The following is a 10,357-nucleotide window of genomic DNA, read 5'->3' on the forward strand; positions in this document are numbered from 1 at the left end:
GGCCTAATCTGTAGTGCTTACAACGTAATCAGCAAGGCAACAGGGTTTTTTGTGTGAAAAAAATATTTTTAAGTTTAAATATGTCCTTGGAAAGCTTCTTGTTTAAGATGGGTCCAAGCACTTTGGATGTGCCAAAATTAAAGCACAGGATCCAGAGGTAGGGTTGGAGGATCGTAATCATGATTGAACAGTGTGCACAGAAGTTCCTAGGTACCAGCAGGTAGGGACAGGGGCAGCTTGTTCCAGATAGACTTGCTGGGGCTTCTAAGAGGGCATGGGCCAATGAGATCACAGGGGCACGGCCAAGGAGGTTGGCTGATTAGCCAGCAGTCCTAAAAGGTAAAGGTAAAGGTACCCCTGCCCGTACAGACCAGTCTTGCCAGACTCTAGGGTTGTGCGCTCATCTCACTCTATGGGCCGGGAGCCAGCGCTGTCCGCAGACACTTCCGGGTCATGTGGCCAGCGTGACAAGCTGCATCTGGCGAGCCAGCACAGCACACGGAACGCCGTTTACCTTCCCGCTGGTAAGCGGTCCCTATTTATCTACTTGCACCCGGGGGTGCTTTCGAACTGCTAGGTTGGCAGGCACTGGGACCGAGCGACAGGAGCGCACCCCGCCGCGGGGATTCGAACCGCCGACCGTGCGATCGGCAAGTCCTAGGCGCTAAGGTTTTACCCACAGCGCCACGCCTATATAGACACATGATGGGACCCCACTGCAATACGTTTGGATTGGGATTGGTGGAGTAGTGCAGAGAACTGATGGGCCAGAGAACAGGGGATGGACAGAAATATCTAGAATTCTCTTTGAGTTCAAATGGATGTATGGGGGAAGTAGGAATGTGTAGCTGGGGAGCAATTAAACCAAAACCAAAGTTTGACATTCTTAAGAGGGATGAGCCCCAGTAGCCAGGCCTCTTTCAAGAGCTTCTACTGAGATGGATAAAGTCCAGGATCTCTGCTCCCCAGTTGGTGTAGAACCGGATTGAACCAAGGGACCCAGTATAAAAAAGCTTTATGTGTTGTTGTTTTTTTGTGGGAGAAGGTTCATAACTAAATGGCAGAATATGTGTTGGTCATGCAAGACGTCGCAGATAACACCTGTCCTCCAGAAACAGACAGAACCTATTTGGGGAAACATCCTGACTGCAATTCTAAAGAGCCACTGCCAGGGAAGTGGTTCTGGTGCCAAGTCCCTCATGCAATTAGCTCCTACCAACATACCCATCTCCAGAGGGTATGTTGGGGTATATCTGCAAGTTGAAGCTTCTACACAGCTATCAAGAGCAGCTCCACATACAGTATATTTCAGTAGATAGGCACCAAGGTCACAAAGACATGGAATCCCTTCTCATGTGATCTAGCTTTTGTAGGCCCCCCAAATGCCAAGCTAAACACACTGATAGCAACTGGAGCAGCAGCAAGGCATGACCCTAGCGGGTTGGTACATTAACCCGCCATTTGCAAATCACTGATCTAGCATCTTTAACAAACAACATGAGCATCTGATGGCAATTGGTGAAATTGGGTCAGGCAACCCATTGATGAGAGATTCTATAATGAATTCGCACATCATTAGCTTTGAAAGAAAGACCACATGAGAACTTTGGAGAAGGCTTTTATCTTCGTTTTCAAAATGCTTGTCTAATATATTAATAATCATGGATAGAAATGAAGCATAATTTACACCCTCTTCACTGAATGAGTAATTCAAGAAATTATCTAAGGGGAAACAAGATACTGAACGGTTGACTTCATAGGAATCATTTTGAGAGGCTGCAAGGAAGGAACAACAATGCTTGACCTGGAAGCGGTGTGAATCTAGGAGAGGTTTGAGCTCTGCTCCACTCAGGGGCGGCTTCATCACCGAAAAGCAAGACAAGCAACTGTTCAGTGGGGCAATTCTTTTAGGGGTGGCCCCAGAAGAAGCCCAAGAAGATCGCCATGAACAGTTCATACTCTCTCAGCCAAAATTTCATTGCAGGCCTGGTTGCTCTACTTCATTATGCTGCCCCTTTTAGATGTAAATGCCATGGATTCTTGCAATCTCAAGCTAATGGCTTGCTAAAAGGGTGGGGAATCTCAGGCAGGAAACCAATCACAGGCTGTCTCCAGATCACACCCCTTACTGGCTCTCCTTTACATCACCCTTGGGTGCCTAAAATGTATCCTTGAGCTCTGATAATGCCTCTTGTGAGCTCACCTAGATGGAAGATACCAAGGAGTGTGGGAGACAGGGTGTAGCATCTCACTCATTGCTGTTGGGGCCACAGAGAAGGTAGGAGGCAAATGAGGGGAGTGACTGTTCCCTGTTCTACATCTATATATCACCGTTAACAAACTATGATTCCTGGGCAGCATGCCATTTTCTGATTCGCCACTGGTGGCAAAATGTCTTGGACTGGCCCTGCCTATCACTTCATGGATGTTCACTGTAGCTATCTATGACAGCAGATATGTACATTTTGTGCCCTGAGCAGGCTGATGGTCTCTCAGAAGAAACGAAGTCCACCATCAGCAGGACACCTCCTCTGGGAGAAAATGCTTTCAGAATTGTGAAGCAACAAGCTGGGCACAGGGAGATGCTCTTCTTGAGAAGTTTGCTTGCAGAAGTGGTGCCTTAGGAACCAATCATTCTTTCCAGTCACTTTAATCAACTTCCCTATATTTCAAGAGTGTTAGCAGCATATATTTCATTTCTTCTTTCAAAAAGCCAGGCAGCTGAAAACAACAAAAGTGCAATATCAGCTATGAACCCCCAGTGAACCACAAACTTAAAGACCTAACAGATTCATCACAAATGGTACATATTTATGAAACTCCCAAACATTTGAACTATTTAGGTTGACTGAAATCTGCCATTGAATATATATATAGCCATGGATTCCCCCTTTTATATTAATAAGAGCTATATGATGGTGCAGCACTGAGATCACCAAAATGATCACTTGCACTTGCACAGACCTTCCCTGGTACCCACAGGGCATATTCTCCCTGCTGAAATTAAGCCTGTTTTTTTAAATATTAAAGTCAATGTGATGGCATGTGCTTGGTTGTGCTATGTGCATTTGTGGTGTCCATAACAGTTTCTCTGAGTCCAGAGGCCCAAGAAGGTTGACAAGCCCTGGTTCAATAGACTTCTCCCCTTGTTCTGGTGGGCAGAACTAAAATATATGGGCAGAGATTTCGAGAATGCAGATCTCCACTAAACATTGGGGGAAATAGTGACACGAGCTGTTTGACAGTAGAAAAGACCATCTCAGGAAGTGGCGCACTGTGCTACACACACTCTCTGTATCCTCCGTCCAGGCAAGCAAGAGACGTTATCAGAGTTCAATGACATTTCCAGTCAGCCAAAGGCACTCATTGATGATGGAAAGGAAAGCCAGCAAGGGGTGTTCTCTGGGAAGAGGTTTGACCTGGGGCAGCCTGCAGTTGGTTCCATCCCTATAGTAAACCATTACCTCAAGGTTGCAAGAGACCATGACATTTATAACTCTGCAGCTCCACTAGCAATGAGCAGTAGTGGCAGCCAAGCCCCTTACCAAGCTCTGTGTGGGGATGATGCAAGTGGCCATCCTAGTCGACCTTGGTGGCCAAGGGTGGCAGGAGGGGCAGTGGCTGGGACCTGTGCACTCCTCACCCCTCCTTCCTCCTCAAGGAAGACCTTATCTTTCCTTTCCAGACCTGCCTTCCCTCCCAGCTGCCCCCAGCCTGCCTCAGCGGGGCTAACAGTTGAGATGGTCCTGGTGGCAGGCCAATGGATTGCTGGGAAGAGAGGCTGATGTGCAGAGTCAAGGTTTCATACAACTCTCATGACCGCCTGGTCTTCAGCTTGAGAATGGCTCTTATTTCAAGCAACACAAAGGAGTGAGAAGGACTGTTCCGTAGAGATGACCTATTAGAAAGCCACATTTATGCCCCTGCCGGTACAGCGGGCTAATCAGATATTAAAGTGATATTATACTTGACCTTAGGAGATAACTTAGCCTGTAAAATTTCCTTTAGAAGGTCATGAAGAGCCCCTGGGGATTCAGTTAATCCACAGGACCTCACAAAAATGTCCTGTCTCCACTTGATACAAAATCTGTTTGAAATTAGACCGAAGTCATGTGGTGCACAGGATGGAGCAGACTTAGCTTATATCATCACAAAAAGTGCCTTGCGTGGAGTTAGGCCATCTCGTTTGACTTCTAGCAGATGAGAATACTTAGCTGCACTAACAGGAAAAAAAAATCACCCTGCAGACATCTATGCAGTCATGATAGCAATAGGTGTTCCACACATGGCAAGTCCTTGCAGACCTAGAAAATATGCTATATTCCAGGAATTCCCTAAATACGAGGGGTGTGCATTGATTCTGTGGGGGCCATGAATGAATGAGATTTGAGGGTAGTCCCAACAATCCTGAATCAGACTGAGGCATCAACAAGGTGCAGTTATTCTGTAGTCTCTGTTTTCAGACAAAATGCATGGCCATTTTTCTCTTCTCTTCTGAGAAGGTGAACCAAATTTAATGGGGGAAGACTTGCTGTTTGTGAGGTGATGGGATGAAACGTGTGAGAATCTTTTGTTTTGATGGATGGATCTAGCTTTCAATCATATTGTGTTGTTTTCCCAAGGCTCTCCAATCCACTGATCTGGCGAAGGGCGTGACAAATTGGATTATTTTTTTTCACATGTGGATCCATTACTTTTCTTTTGTTTAAAGAATCAACCTTTAAAGTTGTCTCCCTACCCCAACCCCCCAAAACCTTGATGGATCTGCATACAATATGGCAGAGTTAGTCTATACTTGAAATAAAAAAAATAAAATGTCCAGTAGAGCCTTAGAGACCAACTAAGTTTGTTCTTGGTATAAGCTTTCGTGTGCATGCAGACTTCTTCAGATACACTGAAACAGAAGTTACCAGACCCTTATATATAGTGGGAGGGTGGGGGGTGTCTCATTACATATGCTAATCATCTGCATACTATCCCTTGCTTTTTCCTGTAGGACTAATTGCAGTAGTTAACAGTTGTCAACAGGTTTACCATACCCATTGAGTGAATCACCCATCTCCTATTACCCTCCTGAGAAAAGCCCCACCCCACCCTCCCACTATATATAAGGGTCTGGTGACTTCTATTTCAGTGTATCTTCATTTTTTCAGGTGGCTGGGTAACAGGGCTTTGACTCTTGATCCTCCTTACTTTAAAACAATTAAGAAGTAGGCTGAGTAGTGTACAGTCATACTTCAGCTCCCGAATGCCTTGGGAGTCAAATGTTCTGGCTCCTGAATGATCGAAAACCAGAAGTGAGTGATCTGGTTTTCAAACTTTTTTTTAAAACCAGACATACAATGCAGCTTCCGCCATTGTTTCCGGCGTGCCTGCGCAATCGGGAACCAATTGGAAGCCATGCCTTGGTTTCCGAACCTTTCAGAATTCGAACGGACTACCGGAATGAATTCCATTTGACTTCTGAGGTACGTCTGTATATTCCTGCTTGCATACTTTTCGGTGTACGTTTCACAACAACATCAACAGTCCTGGGTGTGCAGCTAAGTCATGTCATGTGTCCACATAAATAGAAGGAACTTTTCAGTTCAGAACTCAATGGAGAGAAATGGGATACGATTGAATTTAGTGGGGCTTCTGCAGCTTACGCCATGCGGTTCAGCATCCGGTGCTGCTTGAGATGTCATCTGCAAAAGTTTAGCCTGAATCATCCTAAGATCAGTGTATCGAAACCTCAAAAAATTGGTAGGATCATGTCTCTAGATTCCCATAATCTTGGCTTTCCTTCAGTGGGTCTTTGAAGCTGAGTGCAGCAAGTCAATGATTTAAGGAAGGGGCATGCTTCATTAAAGCCTATGCGTATGCTGTTTGTATTAACCACACATGCATTTGTCACTCCTAATTGGGTGCTGAAACAGGCGGATGCAACTCACAGTATGACTCCCTCTGAGCTGTCATAAACAGAAATCGAAAGTGGTGCCAAATTTTCTAAGGGTTGACAGCCAATGATTAGGTTGTTTTAAGACAACGGACAGACAGAATCCCCCATAACATCTAAATGCATGGATGCCGTGTGAAATCTGTCTTGAAAGGATCTGTGACTTGTGCTTGTGTTCATTCATTATGGCTACATTTTAAAGAGGGATGTGTGAAACACTGACTTTATTTCTGCCTCCTGGGCATGTTGTGTTCAGGATATTTATCCACAGTAGTGGGTATGTATTTCCCCACCCTCTATCTTTATATCCTACCTTTAAGCTGGGATAGCTCAGTTGGTAGAGCATGAGACTTTTAACCTCAGGGCCATGGGCTCGAGCCCCACGTTGGGCCAAATATTCCTGCATTGTAGGGGGTTGGGCTAGATGACCCTCAGGGTCCTCCAGTTTTACCATTCCATGATTCTGTTGTTCTTTCTGCTTTCATGGAACCCAAGGCAGAATACATGTGATTCCCAAGTGGTTTCCCAACCAGACACTGACCAGGCCCGGACCTGCTTAGCTTTGGTAATGTAGTGGCCTTGTGTGCCTCCACCCCATACAGTCTGCAACTATGGATATCATTTTATCTGCAGTTGGTTATGATATATTGTGTGTCCCACACTCCTGTTCTGGGCACCGCATTTTAAGAAGGACATTGGCAGACAGGAGTGTGTCCAGAAGAGGCTAACAAGGTTTGAGAGGGGTCAATAAATGAAGTCCTATGGGAAATGGTCTGAAGAGGGTTTGTTTGTTTGTTTGAGCCTAAAGAGAAGGTGGAGGGGAGCTGCTTTAAAATGTTTGCAGGGCTGAAGATGGAGAAGGCTTGTTTTCTGTTGCTTTAGAAAAAAAGGAGAACTAGAACTTATGAGTTGACATTGAAGCGAAGAAGAGTTCAACTAAATGTTTCAAAAAACGTCCTAATGGTAAGAATGGTTCAACAGTGGCAGATGGTGGGATGTCCTTTACTACGTGTATGGAAGCAGAGGACAGACAGGCATTGGTGAGGGTTTAGAGTCCTACAAGGGGTTGGACTAAATGACTTCCAAGAAACCCTTGCAAAATAAAAATTGATTTAGTTATCTGTAGCTTTTATACACCATCCCTTTAGCAAGAAAAGCTCCTAGAATGGCTTACAAATCAATTGAAGGAGCATGGGCCTTGCCCAGAGGCTTAACCTCTCTAAAAAGACATGACACTAAAGGAAAGGGGGAGGAAAGAGGAAAGCAAGCAAGCTCAGGCACCATATTATCAATGTCACAAGGTTCTTGGGGTTTGGGGAGAATTGGGGATAAAAATGAGTTTTCACACATGCAACATGTTTGTAGATTGCTACTGCATATACCAAGATCATGGGGATTTTGTGTGCTGTGCCTACACATGTGCAGTTGTACCCTCAATGCCTCTGAGCAGAGAAGAAACAGCAAGGGCACTCCTGATTTTCCCCCTCCATGTGTTTAGCAACTGTCCGCCAAGAGCTAAGTCTGTCACTGTATCAGAAGGGCTGCAAAGGAGCGTCCACAGAAGGAGAATATTTTCCTCCTTAGGTTGCTGAATATCACTGCCCTCTGAGATGCTGAAGATGCTTGCTTCGCGGGTCATAATAAGCCAAAATGTCAAGCTCTGCTCCGGTATGAAAAAGCGGTATCTCGAAATGGGTCTGAATTAATCAACTAAACAATGTGCAAAATATCCACTGGCAAAAGATGAAGATGACATGAGCTAGAAGCCTGCGAGCTCGGAAGAAGCCAAGGCTGCTGTTCTACCCAGTACCAGCAAAGCCATGTTGAAATGATTGGAATCAATTTATAACAGAGAGTTACTGACCTTTTAAAAAGGTTGCCGGTCCATTTATATATCTCCTGTGGTGCTCACCTCCTTTATTCATGCTTAGCATATGCTGTCACTCTTGCTACATTGCCTCACAGTTCCTTGTTAACTTTCTTTGGAGTATGTACAGCACATAGGCCTGCTGAACTGTCTTTGAAGGTGCTGTCAAGCTAAAGAGGAAGAGAGAGAAACAGACAGACACACAGAGAGAAATGTGTTGTTTCTCCCCCTTTTTGAATGCCATAGTTCCAGTTCTGACACGGATTTTGCTTTGAAGGGGAGGGGTGTACACCAGGTGAATAAAACATCTATTAGTGATGGGCACAGAATTCCCTTGCGAATCTCCGCTTTCATTTTTTTTTAAAAAAAATGAAACCAAGTTTCTAGTCCACAAGATTGATGGGAATGCTGCCCCTCTTAAGAACATGCAGAGTAACTTGAGCTACATCCCCAAGATGCCTCTCATCTTAACAGCAGCTTACAGGGTCAGATTTGTCAGCCTTCCACAATTATCTGCTTCCATTTCTGTTGGTGGTTAGGCAGCCATGGACTGCAAGGTGTGGCAGAGGTGTTTACCTGACCACTGATGCTTAATAGGGGGGAGCAGGGCGAGGCAGTGGTGGGGTCAGCACAGTGCAAACACACAGCTAGTTCTCCTGCCAGTGTGATGTCAGCACACCACTCTTCCCACAACTTCTCCCTTCCAGGTAAGCTACAGCCATTCACCTGTTGGGAGGTTAGGGAAACATCTCCATCCCAGCCCACTGTCTGCTACTGGGTTTGGCACAGGTATGCCTGTGGTTCATCTGTATGATGACCTGTGTCAGGAAAGAAACAGAAAGAAAAATATTTTATTGGACATCATCAGCTCTCTGCAACTAGCCACACCAAATTATGCCTCGAAGGCAAGCAAAGGCACCTCTCTTCACTTGACTAGTGACTACAAGTGACAGACGTACCTTCTGACATTGGGATGGGGGGGGCTGAAAGCTAAGTGGTTTACGTAATTAAAATCTAAAAAAGATGCTTTTCCCAGCTGTTGCTTTTGAAGTTGTCCTAGGTTGGTGGCTAGGAGCCAGCATTCAATTAAGATTTTGCATTTTTCATCAACAGGAGTTGGTGTGCTGTATTATGTCAATAATTCCCTTTAAATTAATCTTTTTTTTAAGATATGGAGGCAGTAACAGGTGTCCAGGCCGTCAATTATTAAAGATGGGCTCCACTGAAAGTAGGGCTGTCCCAGGGTGATTTGTAAACCATTTGAAGTGCAAACTAATTTTTTTTTTAACAATACCCCAAAGCCACTCAAACTGAAACTCTTCCTCATTGGAAAGTTAGCTTGGCTCGTGCTTGATTAATTCCTAAGAGTTTGGTTTTTAAAAAGAGGCATGTGGGTTCTGGTGCTCAGCCTTAGGTACCTTTGATGCTAATGGCATCACACACAAACACACAAAAAGGCAACTGCCCATCTTGGCTTGCAGCTGACCTGAATAGCTGATTTGTCTGTCATCAGGTTACCCTGCCCTAACTTTCTACCAATATTCTTGCAGACTGAAGCTTTCAGAAGACACAATAAGTACTCCTACACCAGGACCTGTGCCCACAACAGGTCCTGTTCTCCTGCTGTGCCGAAAACCTAAAGATCAAAGGGAATCTGAGCATCATGCCAGCTTCCATACCTGCCTTGTACAACTTCTTTCAGATGACTTTCAGCACAGCTTCAAGAAATGCTTCCCACTGAATGCTTCAGGTTCCTCAGACCACCAGCCAGGCACTTCATGAATAACAAACCCTGCACTTTCTAGAATGTACATTCATGAACAGTCTAGAACCCAAAGTTGAGGGGCAGAGGACTCTCACCATCCCTAGGCATTGACCATGCTGCTTTAGGTGCCATGGCTTCTCCCAGGGAATCTTGGAGATTGTATTTTCAAGAGGGTGCTAAGAATTCTCTGATAGAAACCCCTGTTTCCTCACAAAACTATTCCTATGGAGAAATAAAAAGGTAAAGGACCCCTGGACGGTTAAGTCCACTCAAAGGCGACTATGGCGTTGCAGTACTCATCTTTCTTTCAGGCCGAGGAAACCAGCGTTTTTCCACAGGCAGCTTTCTGGGTCATGTGGCCAGCATGACTAAACAACTTCTGGCACAGTGGGACATCATGATGGAAACCGGAGTGTATGGAAACACCGTTTACCTTCCCGCTGCAGTGGTACCTATTTATCTACTTGCACTGGCGTGCTTTCGAACTGCTAGGTTGGCAGGAGATGCGACAGAGCAACAGGAGCTCACTCCATTGTGCAGATTCAAACCACCAACCTTCTGATCAGCAAGCCCAAGAGGCTCAATGGTTTAAACCATAGCGCCACCCGCATCCCTACTGCTGCTAAGCAAGCCTGGGTCTGCTTGGTGCCTAGATGGGAAGCCTCCTGAGAATCACATGTTTGGGTTCTGTTGAGGAATCAAGGTATGGATGCAAATGTAAGAAAATAATAGAAACCCCTCAAAGGCTACTAGAAGGATCAAGGGTGTTTTTTATCACTTTGGGCTT

At 45.2% G+C, this 10,357-nt stretch overlaps 1 long non-coding RNA gene across 1 annotated transcript; it reads right to left on the minus strand.

Moving 5' to 3' along the window:
• Positions 1-1,602: 1,602 nt before the first annotated feature.
• LOC128422726 (uncharacterized) lies at positions 1,603-7,971 on the minus strand. The gene is made up of 2 exons (XR_008332576.1): positions 7,803-7,971; positions 1,603-2,721 (listed from the first exon to the last, which is right to left on the minus strand). It is a non-coding gene; the product is annotated as an uncharacterized LOC128422726 (long non-coding RNA).
• Positions 7,972-10,357: the final 2,386 nt, after the last annotated feature.

The sequence above is a fragment of the Podarcis raffonei genome, chromosome 10 (genome assembly GCF_027172205.1).
Source record: "Podarcis raffonei isolate rPodRaf1 chromosome 10, rPodRaf1.pri, whole genome shotgun sequence".
Classification (NCBI taxonomy): Eukaryota; Metazoa; Chordata; class Lepidosauria; order Squamata; family Lacertidae; genus Podarcis; species Podarcis raffonei.